At 38.0% G+C, this 21,707-nt stretch overlaps 1 protein-coding gene and 1 non-coding gene across 2 annotated transcripts in view; both read left to right on the top strand.

Annotated features, from left to right (window-relative positions):
- The window catches only part of USH2A (usherin), a 901,466-nt gene that overhangs the window by 158,683 nt on the left and 721,076 nt on the right, over positions 1–21,707 (top strand). The window lies entirely within an intron of this gene.
- On the top strand, positions 17,887–17,993 carry LOC145508019 (U6 spliceosomal RNA). The gene has a single exon (XR_014055288.1). It is a non-coding gene; the product is annotated as a U6 spliceosomal RNA (small nuclear RNA).

Consider the following 21,707-nt stretch of genomic DNA (forward strand, 5'->3'; position numbering starts at 1 on the left):
TTTATTTTTTTAACACCAAAAGCATTTTGTATTGGGGTGTAGCTGATTAACAATATTGTGATAGTTTCAAGTGAAGAGTGAAGGGACTCCTTAGCTATATATATACAAATATCTATCTTCCTCCAATACATTCCACCCATGCAGACTGGCACATAATATTGAGCAGAGTTCTGTGTCCTATACAATAGGTTTTTGCTGGTTACCCATTTTAAATATAGCAGTCTGTACATGACCTTCCCAATGTCCTTAACTGTCCCTTCTACCAGCAACCATGAGTTCATTTTCTGAGTCTGTGAGTCTCTCTCTGTTTTGTGAGTCAGTTTATTTGTATCATTTATTTTTAGATTCCACAAGTAAGGTATGTCATATGATATTTCTCCTTAACTCTGACTTACTTCAATCAGTATAACACACTCTAGGTCCATCCATGTTGCTGCAAATGGCCTTATTTCATTCTTTTTAATGCCTGAGTAATATTCCATTGTGTGTGTGTGTGTATCTTCTTTATCCGTTCTTCTGTCAATACATTTAGGTTACTTCCATGTCTTGTCTATTGTAAACAGTGTTACAATGAACATTGGGATACATATATCTTTTCAGCCCATGTTTTTCTTTGGATATATGCCCAGAAGTGGGATTGCAGAGTTATATGGTAGCTCTATTTTTAGTTTTTTAAGGAATCCTATACTGTTCTCCATAGTGGCTGTACCAATTTACATTCCCACCAACAGTGTAAGAGGATTCTCTTTTCTCCATACCATCTCCAGCATTTATTGTTTGTAGATTTTTTTTTTTTGATGATGACCATTTTGACTGGTGTGAGATGATACCTCAATATAGTTTTTTTAAATTAGTTTATTTATCTATTTTTTAACTTTATAATATTGTATTTGTTTTGCCATACATTGACATGAATCCACCATGGGTGTACATGTATTCCCCTTCCAGAACCCCCCTCCCACCTCCCTCCCCATCCCATCCCTCCGGGTCTTCCTGGTGCACCAGCCCCGAGCACCCTGTATCATGCATCAAACCTGGACTGGTGATTCGTTTCACATATGATAATGTACATGCTTCAGTGCCATTCTCCCATATCAGCCCACCCTCCCCTCTCCCATAAAGTCCATGATACTCTTCTATATATCTGTGTCTCTTTTGCTGTCTCGCATACAGGGTTATCTTTACCAATTTACTAAATTCCATATATATGTGTTAGTATACTATATTAGTGTTTATCTTTCTGGCTTACTTCACTCTGTATAATAGGCTCCAGTTTCATCCACCTCATTAGAACTGATTCGAATGTATTCTTTTTAATGGCTAGGTAATATTCCATTGTGTATATGAACCACAGCTTCCTTATCCATCCGTCTGCTGATGGACATCTAGGCTGCTTCCATGACCTGGCTATTATAAACAGTGCTGCAATGAACATTGGGGTACACGTGTCTCTTTCAATTCTGGTTTCCTCGCTGTGTATGCCCAGCAGTGGGATTGCTGGGTCATATGGCAGTTCTATTTCCAGTTTTTCAAGGAATCTCCACACTGTTCTCCATAGTGGCTGTACTAGTTTGCATTCCCGAGGGTTCCCTTTTCTCCACACCCTCTCCAGCATTTATTGCTTGTAGACTTTTGGATAGCAGCCATTCTGATGGGCATGAAATGGTACCTCATTGTGGTTTTGATTTTCATTTCTCTGATAATGAGTGATGTTGAACAATTTTTCATGTGTTTGTTAGCCATCTGTATGTCTTCTTTGGAGAAATGTCTGTTTAGTTCTTTGGCCCACTGTTTGATTGGGTCATTTATTTTTCTGGAATTGAGCTGCAGGAGTTGCTTGTATATTTTTGAGATTAATTGTTTGTCCATTGTTTCATCTGCTATTATTTTCTCTCATTCTGAAGGCTGTCTTTTCACCTTGCTTATAGTTTCCTTTGTTGTGCAGAAGCTTTTAATTTTAATTAGATCCCATTTGTTTATTTTTGCTTTTATTTCCAATATTCTGGGAGGTGGGTCATAGAGGATCCTGCTGTTTTTTATGTCGGAGAGTGTTTTGCCTATGTTTTCCTCTAGGAGTTTTATAGTTTCTGGTCTTACGTTTAGATCTTTAATCCATTTTGAGTTTATTTTTGTGTATGGTGTTAGAAAGTGTTCTCGTTTCATTCTTTTATATGTGGTTGACCATTTTTCCCAGCACCACTTGTTAAAGAAATTGTCTTTTCTCCATTGTATATTCTTGCCTCCTTTGTTGAAGATAAGTTGTCCGTAGGTGCGTGGATTTATCTCTGGGCTTTCTATTTTGTTCCATTGATCTATATTTCTGTCCTTGTGCCAGTACCATACTGTCTTGATGATTGTGGCTTTGCAGTAGAGCCTGAAGTCAGGCAGGTTGATTCCTCCCATTACATTCTTGTTTCTCAAGATTGCTTTGGCTATTTGAGGTGTTTTGTATTTCCATACAAATTGTGAAATTATTTGTTCTAGTTCTCTGAAAAATACCGTTGGTAGCTTGATAGGGATTGGATTGAATCTATAGATTGCTTTGGGTAGTATACTCATTTTCACTATATTGTTCTGTTCAATCCATGAACATGGTATATTTCTCCATCTATTTGTGTCCTCTTTGATTTCTTTCACCAGTGTTTTATAGTTTTATATATATAGGTCTTTTGTTTCTTTAGGTAGATATATTCCTAAGTATTTTATTCTTTTTGTTGCAATGGTGAATGGAATTGTTTCCTTAACTTCTCTTTCTGTTTTCTCATTCGTGTATAGGAATGCAAGGGATTTCTGTGTGTTAATTTTATATCCTGCAACTTTACTATATTCGTTGATTAGCTCTAGTAATTTTCTGGTGGAGTCTTTAGTGTATTCTATGTAGAGGATCATGTCATCTGCAAACAGTAAGAGTTTTACTTCTTCTTTTCCTCTCTGGATTCCTTTTATTTGTTTTTCTGCTCTGATTGCTGTGGCCAAGACTTCCAAAACTATGTTGAATAGTAGTGGTGAGAGTGGGCACCCTTGTCTTGTTCCTGACTTTAAGGGAAATGCTTACAGTTTTTCACCATTTAGGATAATGTTTGCTGTGGATTTGTCATATATAGCTTTTATTATGTTGAGGTATATTCCTTCTATTCCTGCTTTTTGGAGGGTTTTTATCATAAATGGATGTTGAATTTTGTCAAAGGCTTTCTCTGCATCTATTGAGATAATCATATGGCTTTTATTTTTCAATTTGTTAATGTGGTGCATTACATTGATTGATTTGTGGATATTGAAGAATCTTTGCATCCCTGGGATAAAGCCCACTTGGTCATGATATAGTTTTTTTGTATTTCCATACAAATTGTGAAATTATTTGTTGGATTCTGTTTGCTAGGATTTTGTAAAGTATTTTTGCATCTATGTTCATCAGTGATATTGGCCTGTAATTTTCTTTTTTTGTGGCATCTTTGTCTGGTTTTGGTATTAGGGTGATGGTGGCCTCATAGAATGAGTTTGGAAGTTTACCTTCCTCTGCAATTTTCTGGAAGAGTTTGAGTAGGATAGGTGTTAGCTCTTCTCTAAATTTTTGATAGAATTCAGCTGTGAAGCCATCTGGTCCTGGGCTTTTGTTTGTTGGAATATTTCTGATTACAGTTTCAATTTCTGTGCTTGTGATGGGTCTGTTGAGATTTTCTATTTATTCCTGGTTCAGTTTTGTAAAGTTGTAATTTTCTAAGAATTTATCCATTTCTTCCAAGTTGTCCATTTCATTTGCATATAGTTGCTGATAATAGTCTCTTATGATCCTTTGCATTTCTATGTTGTCTGTTGTGATCTCTCCATTTTCATTTCTAATTTTGTTGATTTGATTCTTCTCCCTTTGTTTCTTGATGAGTCTGGCTAATGGTTTGTCAATTTGATTTATCTTCTCAAAGAACCAGCTTTTGGCTTTGTTGATTTTTGCTATAGTCTCTTTTGTTTCTTTTGCATTTATTTCTGCCCTAATTTTTAAGATTTCTTTCCTACTACTAACCCTGGGGTTCTTCATTTCTTCCTTTTCTAGTTGCTTTAGGTGTAGAGTTAGGTTATTTATTTGACTTTTTTCTTGTTTCTTGAGGTGAGCCTGTATTGGTATGAATCTTCCCCTTAGCACTGCTTTTACAGTGTCCCATAGGTTTTGGGTTGTTATATTTTCATTTTCATTCGTTTCTATGCATATTTTTATTTCTTTTTTGATTTCTTCTATGATTTGTTGGTTATTCAGCAGTGTGTTGTTCAGCCTCCATGTGCTAGAATTTTTAATAGTTTTTTTCTCCTGTAATGGACAACTAATCTTACTGTATTGTGGTCAGAAAAGATGCTTGGAATGATTTCAATTTTTTTGAATTTACCAAGGCTAGATTTATGGCCCAGGATGTGATCTGTTCTGGAGAAGGTTCCATGTGCACTTGAGAAAAAGGTGAAATTCATTGTTTTAGGGTGAAATGTCCTATAGATATCAATTAGGTCTAACTGATCTATTGTATCATTTAAAGTTTGTGTTTCCTTGTCAATTTTCTGTTTAGTTGATCTGTCCATAGGTGTGAGTGGGGTATTAAAGTCTCCCACTATTATTGTGTTATTGTTAATTTCCCCTTTCATACTTGTTAGCATTTGCCTTACATATTGTGGTGCTCCTATGTTGGGTGCATATATATTTATAATTGTTATATCTTCTTCTTGGATTGATCCTTTGATCATTATGTAGTTTCCATCTTTGTCTCTTTTCACATCCTTTATTTTAAAGTCTATTTTATCTGATATGAGTATTGCTACTCCTGCTTTCTTTTGGTCTCTATTTGCATGAAATATCTTTTTCCTGCCCTTCACTTTCAGTCTGTATGTGTCCCTTGTTTCAAGGTGGGTCTCTTGTAGACAACATATATAGGGGTCTTGTTTCTGTATCCATTCAGCCAGTCTTTGTCTTTTGGTTGGGGCATTCAACCCATTTACATGTAAGGTAATTATTGATAAGTATGATCCCGTTGCCATTTACTTTGTTGTTTCGAGTTCGTGTTGAAACATCCTTTCTGTGTTTCCTGTTTAGAGAAGATCCTTTAGCATTTGTTGGAGAGCTGGTTTGGTGGTGCTGAATTCTCTCAGCTTTTGCTTGTCTGTAAGGCTTTTGATTTATCTTTCATATTTTAATGAGATCCTTGCAGGATACAGTAATCTGAGCTGTAGATTATTTTCTTTCATCACTTTAAGTATGTCCTGCCATCCCCTTCTGGCCTGAAGAGTTTCTATTGAAAGGTCAGCTGTTATCCTTATGGGAATCCCTGTGTGCATTATTTGTTGTTTTTCCCTTGCTGCTTTTAATATTTGTTCTTTGTGTTTGATCTTTGTTAATTCGATTACTATGTGTCTTGGAGTGTTTCACCTTAGGTTTATCCTGTTTGGGACTCTCTGGGTTTCTTGGACTTGGGTGATTATTTCCTTCCCCACTTTAGGGAAGTTTTCAACTATTATCTCCTCCAATATTTTCTCACGGTCTTTCTTTTTGTCTTCTTCTTCTGGGACTCCTATCATTCGAATGTTGGTGCGTTTAACATTGTCCCAGAGGTCTCTGAGGTTGTCCTCATTTCTTTTAATTCTTTCTTTCTTTTTTCCTCTCTGTTTCATTTATTTCTACCATTCTATCTTCTACCTCACTCATCCTATCTTCTGCCTCCATTATTCTACTGTTGGTTCCCTCCAGAGTGTGTTTTGATCTCATTTATTGCATTATTGATTATATACTGACTCTTTTTTTCTTCTTCTAAGTCCTTGTTAAACCTTTCTTGCATCTTCTTGATCCTTGTCTCCAGGTTATTTATCTGTAACTCCAATTTGTTTTCCAGATTTTGGATCATTTTCACTATCTTTATTTGGAATTCTTTATCAGGTAGATTCCCTATCTCTTCCTTTTTTTGTTTAATTTGGAGGGCCTTAATCCTGTTCCTTTACCTGATGAGTATTTCTCTGCCTTTTTGTCTTGTTTATATTGCTGTGTTTGGGGTGACTTTTCTGTTTTCTGGCAGTTTGTGGTTCCTCTTTATTGTGGAGGTTCCTCACTGTGGGTGGGGGTAGATGGGTGACTTGTCAAGGTTTCCTGGTTGGGGAAGCTTGTGTTGGTGTTCTGGTGGGTGGAGCTTGATTTCTTCACTCTGGAGTGCATGAAGTGTCCAGTAATAAGTTTTGAGATGTCAGTGGGTTTGATGTGGCTTTGGGCAGCCTGTATATTGAAACTCAGGGCTATGTTCCTGTGTTACTGGAGAATTTGCGTGGTATATCTTACTCTGGAACTTGTTGGCCCTTGGGTGGTGCTTGGTTTCAGTGTAGGTGTGGAGGCGTTTGATGAGCTCCTATCGGTTAATGCTTCCTGGATTCAGGAGTTCTCTGGTGTTCTCAGGATTTGGACTTAAGTCTCCTGTCTTTGGTTTTCAGTCTTATTCTTACAGTAGCCTCAAGACTTCTCATCTATACAACACCAATGATAAAACATCTAGGTTAATGATGAAAAGTTTCTCCACAGTGAGGGACACCCAGAGAGGTTCACAGAGTTACATGGAGAAGAGAAGAGGGAGGAGGGAGAGGTGACCAGGAGGAGAAGAGGGGAATCAAAAGAGGAGAGAGCAAGATAGCCAGTAATCACTTCCCTATGTGCTCTCCACAGTCTGGATCTCTCACAGATGTTCACGGAGTTACACAGGGAAGAGAAGAGGGAGGAAGGGGACAGAGGTGCCCAGGAGGAGAAAAGAGGGACTCAATGGGGGAGAGACAGATCCAGCCAGTAATCAGTTCTCTAAGTGTTCTCCCCAGGCCAGAACACACAAAGAGATTCACAGAGTTTGGTTGAGAAGAAAAGGGGGAGTGGGGAGATGGAGGCGACCTGGTGGAGAAAAAGGAGAGTTAAAAGGGGGAGAGAGCAATCAAGCCAGTGATCTTGCTTCCAAGTAAAAATGGGTACTGAAGATTGGGTTCTTGAAGATACAAAGTGGATAACAAATACTAAAAAGCAATGATTAAAAATCTAGAGTAGAGGTTATATTCTCAAAAATACAATATTGAAAAAAGAGAAGATAGACAAAAAAGGAACGAAAAGAAAAGGAAAAAAAGAAAAAGAAAAAAAAAAACTCACCAGAGTCACAAAACTTATATATATATATGAAGTTTGCCTTAAAAAATGGGGACTTTTTTTTTTTGCAAGGTAATAGTAGGTTATAAAAATGAAAATTGAAGGAGTAATAGGGGACTTAAAAATAAAAAATAAATAAATAAAATAAAAAAGTAGTAAAAAACGTTTTAAAAATTTAAAAAATGGTAATAGTAAAAATTTGTCTAGGGCTGTCTCTGGAGCTGTATGGACAGTGTGGGGTCAGCTCATTTTCAGATAGTTCCTTTGTCCAGCTTGTACTTCTCAAGGTCTATAGGCCCCTTCCTATGTGGTTGGTGCTAACTATAGAGTTTTAATCTATTGCACCTGTCACTTCCAAGCAGTTCCCTCTGTTTCTTTTAGCTTCTTCTGTTTGCTGGTCTCTTCGTGCCTAATTTCCACCCTGACACAAGGGGGGAGGTGGTGGTGACTTTTTTTTGGTCTCACTTGTTCAGTCGTGCTGTGGGGAGGGAGGAACACTGCAAACATATCTCACTGTCATGTGCTCACAATGTTTCGGCCACACTGGGTTTGCCCCACTCACAGCGTGTGTGCTTTCCCAGTCTACACTGGTCAGCCTCTAGGTTGCATTGCTGGGAACTGTCTGAAGTGGCCCCTGGGGTTGCCTGTATTTCCCAGGTCTAAGTCGTTCAGGTTCTGATTCCCGGGTACTTCACAAAGGCGCAGATTTGGTTGAGCCTGGATTTTGTGCCCTTCCCAGGTCCGAGCAGCTTCGGTGACCAGGTTTTTGGCTATCATGATCGGGGGCTGCGCCTTTCTCCCTTCCCCTGTCCCAGCCACTTGGTTTTCTGGGTGTACAATGGGCGCAGCTTCCCAGGTGTACCATGTGTTTCCCCTGGGGAGCTGATCTCTGGCTGCGACCCTCTTGGCGGGTGTCGACCCTTCAGAGTCCCAAGAAGTCCTGGTTAGCAATGAGGTCTGCTTGCAGTTTGGTATAGGATGCCTCTCTGGGGCCGTGTTGCACCCTTCCGGCTCTGGCTGCCCTTGCCTGCCCGTTTTCGGCAGGGGATGGGCCGGTCGCAGCCAGTTTGCTCTGCTCAATCCTTTGTTCTGTGAGCGGGCCTAGCAGTGTCTTAGGTTAAGGCTTTTCACGGGAAAGCTATCCCAAGGTCTAAGCTGCTGTCTCAATCTAGTTCTCTCAGATTGTCCTCGGGGCATTCAGGCCCAGTACTTACCCAAAGCAGTGCAGCCCGCCCCTCCCTGCCCAGCCCCCGCCTGCTAGTAGGAGATGTGCGCCTCTGGGCTGCTGCTCCGCTGGGAGTTTCTATTAGGTAGGTAAACCGCGGGTTTTAATTATTTACCTATTTTTCCTCCCAGTTATTTTGCCCTCTGAGATTCCAAGTCTCACCACAGACTTGCCGGAGAGAATGTTTCCTGGTGTTTGGAAACTTCTCTCTTTTTTAAGACTCCCTTCCCAGGACGATCTCCGTCCCTACCTCTTTTGTCTCTCTTTTTATCTTTTATATTTTGTCCTACCTCCTGTCGAAGACTATGGGCTGCCTTCTGTCTGTCTGATGTCCTCTGCCAGCATTCAGAAGTTGTTTTGTGGAATTTGCTCGGCATCTAAATGTTCTTTCGGTGAATTTGTGAGGGAGAAAGTCATCTCCCCGTCCTATTCCTCTGCCATCTTAGGACCGCCCCCCTCAATATAGTTTTGATTTGTATTTATCTAATAGTGATGTTGAGCATCTTTCTATGTGCGTTTTAGCCATCTGTATGTTCCTGCCACCGCTTGTGGGGAGTGGGGGGAGCGAGGAGGAAGTTACTCCTGAACCACTGAGTCTGGACCGGAGACTTTGGGGTCCAACTAGTGAATGGTAGTGTCTAGAAAGAGTATGTTCCTTCAAGAGAGAGATGCCAGGAGAGGTGAGCAGGAATCCCTTAGAAGAAATGGAGTAGCCATCATGGTCAACAAGAGTCTGAACTACAGTACTTGGATGCAATCTCAAAAACAACAGAATGATCTCTGTTCGTTTCCAAGGCAAACCATTCAATATCACGGTAATCCAAGTCTATGCCCCGACCAGTAACGCTGAAGAAGCTGAATTGAACAGTTCTATGAAGACCTACAAGACCTTATAGAACCAACAGCGAAAAAAGATGTCCTTTTCATTATAGGGGACTGGAATGCAAAAGTAGGAAGTCAGGAAACACCTGGCGTAACAGACAAATTAGGCCTTGGAGTACAGAATGAAGCAGGGCAAAGGCTAATAGAGTTTTGCTACGAGAACGCACTGGTAATAGCAAACACCCTATTCCAACAACACAAGAGAAGACTCTACACGTGGACATCACCAGATGGTCAACACCGAAATCAGATTGATTATATTCTTTGCAGCCAAAGATGGAGAAGCTCTATACAGTCAGCAAAAACAAGACCGGGAGCAGACTGTGGCTCAGATCATGAACTGCTTATTGCCAAATTCAGACTGAAATTGAAGAAAGTAGGGAAAACCACTAGACCATTCAGGTATGACCTAAATCAAATCCCTTATGATTATGCAGTAAAAGTGACAAATAGATTTAAGGGACTAGATCTGATAGAGTGCCTGATGAACTATGGACAGAGGTTCGTGACATTGTACAGGAGACAGGGATCAAGACCATCCCCATGGAAAAGAAACGCAAAAAAGCAAAATGTCTGTCTGAGGAGGCCTTAAAATAGCTGTAAAAAGAAGAGAAGTGAAAAGCAAAAGAGAAAAGGAAAAATATTCCGATCTGAATGCAGAGTTCCAAAGAATAGCAAGGAGAGAAAAGAAAGCCTTCCTCAGCGATCAATGCAAAGAAATAGAGGAAACCAACAGAATGGGAAAGACTAGAGATCTCTTCAAGAAAATTAGAGATGCCAAGGGAATATTTCATGCAAGGATGGGCTCGATAAAGGACAGAAATGGTATGGACCTAACAGAAGCAGAAGATATTAAGAAGAGGTAGCAAGAATACACAGAAGAACTGTACAAAAAAGATCTTCACGACCCAGATAATCACAGTGGTGTGATCACTCACCTAGAGGCAGATATCCTGGAATGTGAAGTCAAGTGGGCCTTAGAAAACATCACTATGAACAAAGCTAGTGGAGGTGATGGAATTCCAGTTGAACTATTTCAAATCCTGAAAGATGATGCTGTGAAAGTTCTGCAGTCGATATGCCAGCAAATCTGGAAAACTCAGCAGTGGCCATAGGACTGGAAAAGGTCAGTTTTCATTCCAACCCCAAAGAAAGGCAATGCCAAAGAATGCTCAAACTACTCACAATTGCACTCATCTCACACACTAGTGAAGTAATGCTCAAAATTCTCCAAGCCAGGCTTCAGCAATACGTGAACATGAACTTCCAGATGTTCAAGCTGGTTTTCGAAAAGGCAGAGGAACCAGAGATCAAATTGCCAATATCCGCTGGATCATCGAAAAAGCAAGAGAGTTCCAGAAAAACATCTATTTCTGCTTTATTGACTATGCCAAAGCCTTTGACTGTGTGGATCACAATAAACTGTGAAAAATTCTGAAAGAGATGGGAATACCATACCATCTGACCTGTCTCTTGAGAAACCGGTATGCAGGTCAGGAAGCAACAGTTAGAACTGGACATGGAACAACAGACTGGTTCCAAATAGGAAAAGGAGTATGTCAAGGCTGTATATTGTCACCCTGCTTATTTAACTTATGTGCAGAGTACATCATGAGAAATGCTGGGCTGGAAGAAGCACAGGCTGGAATCAAGATTGAGAGGAGAAATATCAATAACCTCAGATATGCAGATGACACCACCCTTATGGCAGAAAGCGAAGAAGAACTAAAGAGCCTCTTGATGAAAGTGAAAGAGGAGAGTGAAAATGTTGACTTAAAGCTCAACGTTCGGAAAACTAAGATCATGGCATCTGGTCCCATCACGTCATGGGAAATAGATGGGGAAACAGTGGAAACAGTGTCAGACTTTATTTTTGGGGGCTCCAAAATCACTGCAGATGGTGATTGCAGCCATGAAATTAAAAGACGCTTACTCCTTGGAAGGAAGGTTATGACCAACCTAGATAGCATATTTAAAAGCAGAGACATTACTTTGCCAACAAAAGTCCGTCTAGTCAAGGCTATGGTTTTTCCAGTAGTCCTGTATGGATGTGAGAGTTGGACGATGAAGAAAGCTGAGCGCCGAAGACTTGATGCTTTTGAACTGTGGTGTTGGAGAAGACTCTTGAGAGTCCGTTGGAATGCAAGGAGATCCAAGCAGTCCATCCTAAAGGAGATCAGTCCTGGGTGTTCATTGGGAGGACTGATGTTGAAGCTGAAACTCCAATACTTTGGCCACCTCATGCGAAGAGTTTACTCATTGGAAAAGACCCTAATGCTGGGAAGGATTGAGGGCAGGACGAGAAGGGGACGACAGAGGATGAGATGGTTGGATGGCATCACTGACTCGATGGACATGGGTTTGGTTGAACTCCGGGAGTTGGTGATGAACAGAGAGGCCTTGCGTACTGCGATTCATGGGGTCGCAAAGAGTCGGACACGACTGAGCGACTGAACTGAATTGATGTTGTCTTTGGAGAAATGTCTATTTAAATCTTCTCCCCATGTTTTGTTAGGATTGTGTATTTTTTTGATATTGAGCTGCATGAGTTTATATATTTTAGAGATTAGTCTCTTGTTGGTTGCTTTGGTAGCAAATATTTTCTCCCATTCTGAGAGTTGTCTTTTTGTTTATGGTTTCCTTTGCTGTACAAAAGATTTAAGTTTATTTAGGTTCCACTTGTTTATTTTTGTTTTCATTTTCGTTGCTCTAGGAGGTGGATCAAAAAATATCTTACCACAATTTATGTCATACAGTCTTCTGTTATCTGCTAATTCAGTTCTTACCAACGTTGGTGAGGTAGTTATTGACTTCTCTGTTGTGTTGTTAAGGACAATGAACCTCAGAGAAATTAGGTAATACCTGTACGATCACACAAGGAATAATGGGGTAGAGAAGAAATTCATAATTGTAATATTTGTTTCCAAATTCCAACTTGAGTTTATAGACCCTGGGTCTTACAAAGCGTGACACATAAAAGAAATCCACAGCAGTTTGCTAAACTGGATATTTATGTACACTATTGAGAAATAAGAAAGAAAACATCCATTTGTTTTGGGCTTATTATTCCAAATCCTACTAATTTAATTAAACTATTAACAAATCCTAAATATTTAGGAAATAACAATGGATATATAATTCAGTGAAAAAATAATGTCTTAGAACCAATACAATTCTCAAATGGAAATTTGAGTGATATTGAATGGTCAATGTAGCCGTTTTGTGCTTCATATATACCAAGGACTGAGGTTATCATCGTACACATGGACTAATTTGAATATTTTATAGAAGTACTTTTAAAAAGTCTAATTTATTTGTTTAATCACCTCATATAAGCACCTTCCTTTCTTAATATTTTTGGAATTCACATTTTTCACTGGTTCAGTAAACTAGCACTATAGTAGGCAAACATTCTATTGTGTAAGTGCACAGAAGCTTTGATCACTTTTACTGAAATAAAACAAAAAGATTATTAAGTCAAATGAGTTAACTTTCCTAAAAGCCTATTTCTATAAAAAAAAAAAATTAGCCAGCCACACACGGAGAATGCATTTTTTCATTATGGAAATGTTTTTTTATGTTACTGTGAGATCTTTCATTTTGATGAAGTCAAAACATCATCCTCTTAATAACCACTATATTAATTTTGCAGCAAATTACAATAAGACCACCCTGTATAGTTGTGCCATTCAGATGACATTTATGAAATGCTCTAATTTTACATGGTGTGACATATTGTATGCATCTTTTACCAGTTATAGCTTATAATCTCTGAGCTAAATAGACATAACCTGAAGGGGAAAGGATGATGCAATATGAAATTATACCCCTTTGAGAACTAGAAGGACTATAATTATAGTACTTTCTCTTAAAAAAACCATTCAAGTATGTAACCATTGCTGGGAACAACAATATGTGGGGAACCTCTTTACACACTGTTTTGAATGCTTAAAAGATAGAGAAGAAAAATGTATTCCGTTCCTCCTAACACTTTGAGCGTGTTTCAGAATTTTGCACTCTCCTGAGAGATAATGGCGGGGAAGTTTGGAGAGCAGTTTCTCAGAAATGCCTTTTGGAGGGGGAGGGGAGTTATAAAAATATACCAGCCTGACAAATGACAGGCCTTGTAGAATGGTAAAGAAAAGACATCTACATCTTACACCACTGTAGGAGCTTTTCTTCTCGAATGAATATTTTCGACAGCTGAGCAAGATGATAAACAGCAGTATCACAAAACACTTAAATGGAAACAAGTATATGATGCACATTATTCACCTGGCATTCTCCAATTCATGGCATTTATTTGTGGCAGAAACCACTGCAGATTCATTTATTTATTTCTGAAGTGGAATGAGTACCTTAACAAAGGCAGCCTGTTACATTGAGGTGGACTTTTCTTCTCTAGAGAGGCAGAAGCTTAAGGAAAGAAGTCATTGTGTCTCTATCAGAAAAATGTAATAATTCTTGAAGTCCACATCTTAGGGTTAAGCAAGCTCCTATCGAAGAGAATATATTGTAAAAAGATAGATACATATATTGTACAAAGATAGATAGATACAAACATAGATAGATACGTAGACAAATAGAGAGCTATGCACTTTTTCTTAGAAGCACCAGCAGCTGCAAATGGTTAGATATTTTGTAACAGCTTTTTAAAAAATACTAAAACCAGTTTATTTCCAGAATTGACATTCAGATGCTGAATAATATAAATGCTCTAATATTAAACCAGTTCAAAAAGACTACTTCTTTGGTGCTCACTGATGGGCTTATCAATGATTTGATGAGCTACAAGACTGACTTAGAAGAGAAAAAGAGTAAGAGTGAGTCCCTAGGAATTGATAATGCAGCGACAAAATAGGTAGCAAGTACTTAAAGAACTAGTTCTTAACTCTTAGTGTTCATAAGAATTGCCACTAGAATTTTCTAAAATGACGATTCCTAGGCTTTACCTTCCAGGGACTTTTATTTCTATAAGTCTGATTTATTTGGTCATTGGCAAAGGACTTTGGAATATATTAAACATATGTTAGATGTAGATTTGTATATTCAAAAGTTTTCAGTATATAAAAATGGTATATATCCTTAATTGAGACAAATATTTTAAAAACTATGAATGTATATATTTTTACATTTGAATGAAGGAGGATTTGAAGTAACATTGTCTAAGATCTTATTCCAGATATTATTAAATCTACCAAAACTGAGTCGGAAGTATAATTTCTATAGTATTTGAAATAGCCTCTGAGCACATTTCAGTGCTGTAACAATTATTTTTAAATAATTCATTCTGTCAATAAACAAATGTTTATGAGATGCCCCTATATATTAGACACTGTGCTAATTAAGATGTATGTAATAGTAAACGAAAAATCACTCAAACTGGTAAATTTAACCTTTGTGAAATGTATTGTTTATTATTATTAGAATAAACTTTGGAAAGGTTGAACTTGTTTCATTACCAATGATAAATGCATCCCAAACTTCAGAATTTCTATCTTCAAATGTATTCTTCTTTTAACTGTCTGTTCTGCCCATCTGTTTTCCATAGTGTCTCCTCAGCATGTGGTCTTACCATGGAAGTGTGCCCTTGCCCATAGAAGTGTGCCCTGCTACATCAGCTTTGAGAGTTCCTGGAGGCTGGGCTACTCCAGTCCCTTCAGTTCCCACTATAGATCTCTCACCATCCTTTTTTGGATAAGTAATACCCTTTCCACTTATAGTCACCCATTCTCAAAGTGGCATTTTACACTTAGAGCACTAGTTTTCAGATCTCTCAAAAGTCAAATCCCCTGTGACTTCTATCTGGTTTTTCCCACATAGACACTGATGCCTTATAGGTCTTGTGACTGTTGGTTTCTTCCCACTTGCTTCTCTTTGGGAGTTTCTAGAGATAGTTGGTCAGTTAGTGCTGTTACAAATATTATTCGCAGCTTTTGGTTTTGCTTTTGAGTTGTGTTTTCATGTTGAGATTTGGAGAGATTCACAAACTGTATGGCCATATAACCATTGCTGCTCATTGTTCTGAAGCCCCTTTTAACTTTTATTGCCTAACTTAAACTCAATATATAGAATATGTGGAAGAAATGCAAGCCCAAGCTTGTTTGTTGTCTGCCTTCCTATGTGATGGCTTCCCTTTCTCTTTTCTCAACCTACTTCACCATCAATGACTGTCCTTCCTTCTACTTTCAAACTAAACACAAAGTAAGCAAAAGGGGAAAGTGACAAAATTAGGTAACGGAAACTGGACAAGCAATAGTGAAAATAAACTCAAGAGTTGTGTTTTTTCCACAAAGCTTAATAACACTGACAAACTTATCAATAGAAGAAGGGAAAAACGCAAGTGCCAGCATCAGAAATAAAGAAATGGGACTTTGCAGCACATTCTACAAACACCTATATAGGATCCTAATGAAGAAGAACTGAAGTGAAGTCGCTCAGTCATGTCCAACTCTTTGTGACACCATGAACTGTTGCCTGTCAGGCTCCTCTGTCCATGGGATTCTCCAGGCAAGAATCCTGGAGTGGGTTGCCATTTCCTTCTCCAGGGGATCTTCCCAACCCAGGGATTGAACTCGGGTCTCCTGCATTGCAGGCAGACTCCTTACTGGCTGAGCCATGAGGGAAGGATCTTAATGAATATTATGAAAAACTCTCTCCTAATAAATTTGACATCCTAAATGAAGTAAATAAATTATCATAAAACTAGCACAAGAAATAGAACATTAATACACACCTAAGATAAGAAAAAATAGAAAGCCTCAATACATTCCTATAAATTAAAGACATTAAATTTGTAATCAAACTTCAGTTTTCTTTCATCAATGAAAATTTCATGCCCAGATGACTTCATTGGTGAGTTCTCTGATAAAGTAAAGAAATAAATCATACAAGTCCTACATAAGTTCTTTTAAGAAACTGAGGAAGAATATGTACTTTCCAAACCATTTTGTGAGGGCTACTTAACCTTAATCCCATAACATGACAAAACATTTAAAAATAAGTCCATTCAAACAGGTCAGATACTCCATATGAACATAGATCTAAAATATCTTAGCAATATTTTAACAAGTTCAATTCTGAAATGTATAATAAAGGGGATGCATCTTGACTGATCCACATTCATTCCAAGAATGCAAGGTGAGTTTAACATTTAAAAATCAATTAATGCAGTAAACAACATGAATCTCATATACTAATCTTTGATAAATATTGAAAAGCATTTGAAAAAATTTAAAAACTGTTTATGATAAATATGCTCTACATACTAGAAGTAGAAGAAAACTTAATCTGGAAAGAATGTCTGCAAAGAAACTTAACATCATACTTAACAATAAACATTTCCCCTGTAATATCAGGAACAAAACAAGGATCCACGCATGTTCTTATTATTTCTGTTCAAAATTGTAATAGAGGTTGAAAGTAGTGCAAGATGAAAAAAAAATCATGAATGTCATAAAAGAGGCAAAACTATTGTTATTTACAGAAAATGTAATACTGTATGGGCAGTGGAGACAGAAGACGTTGCTTGACAGACGTAAGTTCCCTCACCTCCATATGATCATTTTCTCTTCCGACCATTGTCCTCCACAAAGCCATTAAAAACGGTTAGTAACTTAAAGCAGAATTGCGTTTTCAACGCAAATGTATCTACCAAAAAAGCCCCAAGCAACAATTCCATCCAGATTGCTGCCATCCAGCCCTTCTAGTGGAAACTCTGAGGCCATCACTGAGGTAGGGTAGTTATGTTACATGACACTAAAGAGGCATATTGAGGTCACATAGCGGAGTTTGGACTTTGCTAGGTAGGCAATAGGGAGCTATTGAGTATCTTTGAGCAAGAAAGTGACACAGTGGTGTACCAAATGGAGAGGTGGTTGTTGTTCAGTCCCTAAGACTTGTCTGATTCTTTGTGGCCCCATAGATTACAGCACACCAGGCTTCCCTATCTTTTGCCATCTCCCAGAGTTTGCTCAAACTCCTGTCCTTTGAGTCAGTGATGCCACTCAACCATCTCATCCTCTGTTGTCCCCTTCTCCTCCCTTCAATCTTTCCCAGCATCAGGGTCTTTTCTCATGAGTTGATTCTTCGCATCAGATGGCCAGAGTATTGGAGATTCAGCTTCAGCACCAGTCCTTTCAATGAATATTCAGAGTTAATTTCCTTTAGGATTGACTGCTTTGATCTCCTTGCTGTCCAAGGGACTCTCAAGAGTCTTCTCCAGCACCATAGTATGAAAGCATCATTTTGTTGGTTGCTAAGCCTTCTTTATGGTCCCACTCTCACATCCATACATGACTACTGGAAAAACCATAGCTTTGACTATACGGATCTTTGTTGGCAATTTATCACAGCAGAGAGAGTCAGTGTATTATAAGCATTGCTTAGAATTGCTAGTATCTGGTAGTCAATTGGTGTATCACTTTGCATACAATTTCTGAGTAATGCTGGCAATTCTGAGGGAAGGAGTGGTAGAAATTGAGAGGTATTGTTTGCATGATATGACCTCATGAAACTCACAAGGTACATACCGTACGGTTGTGTGTGATCAAACATTTGTTGATAACAGCGTGAATGAATGAGTTCTTGAATGAGGAAAAATAGGAGTTAAAGAATTTCTATTAAAAATCTATAATCAGTGCTCGCTTCGGCAGCACATGTACTAAAATTGGAACGATACAGAGAAGATTAGCATGGCCCCTGCGCAAGGATGACACGCAAATTCGTGAAGCGTTCCATATTTTAAAAAATAAATAAATAAAAATAAAAATCTATAATCATTGCTATAAAAGACATGAATATTCCTAAAAATTGTGCTCATTAACTTATTTCTTTTCTTTTCAAACAAAACCCTGAAAATCTAATTTAATTTCCAGTGCAGACTTTCTGTTCTTAAACTTTTGAGTTTGCTTTTCAAATTATTACTTTGTTTGGCAACATCCACATTACCTCCTTGGCTTTTAGTGAGTTCTGTAAAAAGATGTAATCTATAGAACATTAGATTTTTTCCTACCACAGGCCAAATAAGTGCTTAAGAAGACAGACATTTCTCCTGTTTTAAAAGTATTGCTTTGAATTTATTAAAATATAATGTCTAATTACATAGAGTTCAGTTCAGTTCAGTCGCTCAGTCGTGTCCGACTCTTTGCAACCCCATGAATCGCAGCACACCAGGCCTCCCTGTCCATCACCAACTCCCGGAGTTTACCCAAACCCATTTTCATCGAGTTGGTAATGCCATCCAACCATCTCATCCTCTGTCGTCCCCTTCTCCTCCTGCCCCCAATCCTTCCCAGCATTAGGGTCTTTTCCAATGAGTCAGCTCTTCGCATCAGGTGGCCAAAGTATTGGAGTTTCAGCTTCAACATCAGTCCTTCCAATGAAAACTCAGGACTGATCTCCTTTAGGATAGACTAGTTGGATCTCCTTGCAGCCCAAGGGACTCTCAAGAGTCTTCTCCAACACCACAGTTCAAAAGCATCAATCCTTCGGTGCTCAGCTTTCTTCACTGTCCAACTCTCACATCCATACATGACCACTGGGAAAACCATAGCTTTGACTAGACGGACCTTTGTTGGCAAAGTAATGTCTCCGCTTTTCAATATGCTATCTAGGTTGGTCATAACCTTCTTTCCAAAGAGTAAGCGTCTTTTAATTTCATGGCTGCAATCACCATCTGCAGTGATTTTGGAGCCCCCAAAAATAAAGTCTGACACTGTTTCCACTGTTTCCCCATCTATTTCCCATGACGTGATGGGACCAGATGCCATGATCTTAGTTTTCTGAACGTTGAGCTTTAAGTCAACATTTTCACTCTCCTCTTTCACTTTCATCAAGAGACTCTTTAGTTCTTCTTCGCTTTCTGCCATAAGGGTGGTGTCATCTGCATATCTGAGGTTATTGATATTTCTCCCAGCAATCTTGATTCCAGCTTGTGATAAATATTGGCTGTGCTCACCTAAATTATTAATTTTTAAATCATACTTTATATTTTCTCTAAGTGCTATTTTCACACACACAAAAGAAATCATGTATGGATTATTCGTGCCTCAAATCATGCTGATAGAATTCCATCTCTTAATGTAGCAGATGACTAAGAAACTGGGACTAGGATAATGGTTGCAGAGCCTTACTCTTTCTTGTTGTCACTAATCTTCCTGCCAAATTCATTGTTTCACTTGTCACACAATTGACTGTGTGTACCCATCACTACTGCAGAACCTGGGACAACAGACTTTTATAGTATGATTCAGAATAGAGAAGTCCTGATTATGGTCACTGGGTAGTATATAGCAGCTGTTAGCAAACATCAGTGCTATTCAGAGAAATTCGTGTATGAGTAAATGGACTGCTTGCCTATTCTTCCACTGTGGGGCCAACTCAGGTAATGGACATTACCTTGACCTTCTTTGGTTCTAGCACTCTTCCCATTGCTGCTATTAGATTTGTAGTTTATCACAAGCTGAGTGAACTTAGCACCATGGTTATGAGCATGGATAGGTATAGCTAGCTATCTCTCCCTCAATAAATAACTTGATTGAAGATTTAGTTTCTTCTCCTGTGAAATGAAGAGTCATGCATTTCCCAAATGGGGTGGGAGTTAAATTTAGATGATACTGCTTCCAATTATTTGAAATAATTTTACTCATAATTCAGAGCATATTGTTTTAATAATTTGAAAATTTTATTAATAACTTGGAAGGTATGATGTAGTTTTCTGGCTTATAATAATATTACAGAACTTTTCAGTGATATTCTGTATTTCTGTTATATATGACTTGTTGGTTTCTAGAAATGCTTATTTTTTTTTTTTATTCTTTGCTTTAGTCTTTGCTTCATGAGATTTTACCTTGATGTCATTTCTTTTCTTCCCCATTAATTTTTCTAGCACATGGTAAGCCTTTTAAACTATGGCTTCATGTAAAGAAAATGTTTATTTTGTATTAACGCTTTGATAATTTTCTCTCTCAGTTTTTTCTCCTTCTGGAAATTCTATATTTCACTTCATTTTCTTGTCTCTCTGGTATTATTCTGTCTCAACTTTTTGTTGCAGTCTTTTGCTTGAGGTTTTTATTTTGCCTGTTTTTCAATATTCTATAGTTATTTCCTTCACAAGTTGTTTCCTAGGTTTATCCTGTTCTATGTTTTTGAATGAATACAACATTTATCATAACTTTCTGGAGATAATAGCTACAGTGGTGTTTTAGTCATTATTGGTTGTTTTCTTATATTTCTATTCTCTGCATTCCTTTCTTCTCCTATAAATTATTATTTATCCTTTTTCTTTCTTGGTCCCGATTTTTCATGTTGGAAATTTTGCTGTCTGCTCTGTATAATAAACTTGTAAAAGGCTTTTTAATGCTACAATAAAGTTGTGGAAGTCTTCTAAACTTACTTTACTCTTGTGTGTACAAGTTGCAAGTGAGCTTTGTAGGGGTCAGAGTCCAGGAATCAGTCTAGAGATCTTTTGTCTATAGCTTTTCTCTGCCAGTTTCCTTTTTATAGAAAATAAATCTGGCTCCTGGCTTTCTTGAAACAGTGTAGGAGGAAGCGAATTGTGGCAGGGGGTGAAGGTATACATACACTTGAACTCAATCTTAGTATATACACTTTCACTTAAACCATCAGTTTCTGCCTTGTACCTCATCCATTTCCCAACTGTTGATGGTCTAATATAATTGAGCTGGTTAATTTAGTTTTTCAGCAATAAGACTGATGTCATGATGGAATATGAGTGTGCCTGTGTAGGTTTAAAAAGCGATTTGGAATTCTAAATACTTGCTATGTAGAGCTCTTAGAATTCTCAACCATGGCATATTTATGCACCAAACAACTGAATTTGTGCAACTGTACAAGTGAAATATTGATAGAAATGAAAGGAGAAATATAAAACTCCATGACTAAAGGTAAAAATTTCAATACCCTTTTCTTAGTAATTAATAGAATGAATTGACAGAAAAGCTAAGCACGATCAACCAACTTGATGAAGTAATTGACATTTATAGAACACTCAAGTCAACAACAGAATAATATACATATTTTTCTAATCTACACAAAGCATCTCTCAAAATGGGTCAAATTCTGGTCCATAAAACAAGTCTCAATACATTTAAAAGAATGTAAGTTGTTAAAGTATGTTATCTGACTGAAATCATTAAATAAAATTGGAAATCAATAATAAGGAAATCTCTGGAATATCCTTGATTATTTGACAACTAAATAAACTAAGGGTCAAATAGGAAACAGAAGGGAAATTATAAGTGTTTTGAATTGAGTGAAATTGAAAACACAACTTATCAAAACTGTGGGATACTGATATAGTAGTAATTAGTAAAATATTGGTCCATCCTTGTGGCTCAGATGGTAAAGAATCTGCCTGCAATGCAGGACACCCAGGTTCCATCTCTGGTTTGGGAAGATCTGCTGGAGAAGGGCATGGCAACCCCACTCCAGTATTTT

The sequence above is a fragment of the Giraffa tippelskirchi genome, chromosome 5 (assembly GCF_054371585.1).
Source record: "Giraffa tippelskirchi isolate mGirTip1 chromosome 5, T2T-mGirTip1v1.2.pri, whole genome shotgun sequence".
NCBI classification, from domain to species: Eukaryota; Metazoa; Chordata; class Mammalia; order Artiodactyla; family Giraffidae; genus Giraffa; species Giraffa tippelskirchi.